At 36.0% G+C, this 1026-nt stretch overlaps 1 protein-coding gene across 1 annotated transcript in view; it reads left to right on the top strand.

Moving 5' to 3' along the window:
* The first annotated feature begins 541 nt into the window (after positions 1–541).
* The window catches only part of LOC107697593 (eomesodermin-like), a 5615-nt gene continuing 5130 nt past the window's right edge, over positions 542–1026 (top strand). The window contains exon 1 of the mRNA XM_016498392.1: positions 542–631. The gene's annotated coding sequence lies outside the window, so the exon portion shown is untranslated. The remainder of the gene's footprint in view (positions 632–1026) is intronic.

A 1026-nucleotide genomic window follows, 5' to 3' on the forward strand; every position in this document is an offset into this window, starting at 1 on the left:
GGGGCATGTTGTCACACTATGTGAAAACTGTGAAATAGACTTAAAGTCAGCAGAATTTGAACGGTAAAACAATTATGAAACACAAACTAATTTATAAAACACCCAAGATGCAAAATATCATAAAAAAATCTAGACCTGTGTTGCAGATTAATAAATATTAAACTGAGTAAAATTACAACACATGTGACAATTTGCCCCAAAAATACTGTTGTGCTCAGAAACTTCAAATCCACATTTGTTGTGCAATGACTCTATACTCTTATTGTATATCAGTGTGGTTTTGCAGTCACCTTATATTCAATAGCCTAGATATAGATAATATTCATATCACAAAATGATAATATGATTATATTAAAACATGTTTGGAGTATAAAACTACAAAAATGATTCTAAAGCGGATGTTTGAAATCCACTGCGAGAGAAAAGCGCTGTAGTGTGGTCTAAAATCACGCCATAACCTACCGGTAGGGCGGCGCTAGAGAGCAGAATCAATAAATCCAGCAGCAGCAGCATCACAGGTGCTTCAGTCGGTCAGTGCTTACCCTCAGTGACCCTCATGAGCTCGGTTCTTCTCCGTCTGAACACCAGAGCGCTTCAACCGTGAACTCTGGGTGAGATGAAGATGAAACTGGTGAGTTAGCTATTGAGCTGTTTAAATAATGCATGATATTTAATGTAATTTCGCAACTACACAAGAAGCTTCGATGCGTTTTCCACCCATAACTGATGGCCTGTCAATTTTACACAGAACCGTCATTTTTACTATATTAGTTTTACATTTGGTTTAACTCTTAACAGTGACATATAATTAAATATATTTTTTATAATTGCCTACTGGACCCACACAGTCATTGTTGTCTGTCAGAAACCTCTAGTTTAAGAATTAGACGTTTATTATTTACTCACAAATTCTCTGCAACATTTTGGACGTTAATTAAAAATAAGAAATTGTTTCGCAAAAAAACGTGTTTACGAGACACATTTCTCTTATGTATAAATTAATGTGTCATTCCGGGGGGGGGGGGG

The sequence above is a fragment of the Sinocyclocheilus anshuiensis genome, unplaced genomic scaffold (genome assembly GCF_001515605.1).
Source record: "Sinocyclocheilus anshuiensis isolate Anshui unplaced genomic scaffold, SAMN03320099.WGS_v1.1 scaffold1312, whole genome shotgun sequence".
NCBI lineage: Eukaryota > Metazoa > Chordata > Actinopteri > Cypriniformes > Cyprinidae > Sinocyclocheilus > Sinocyclocheilus anshuiensis.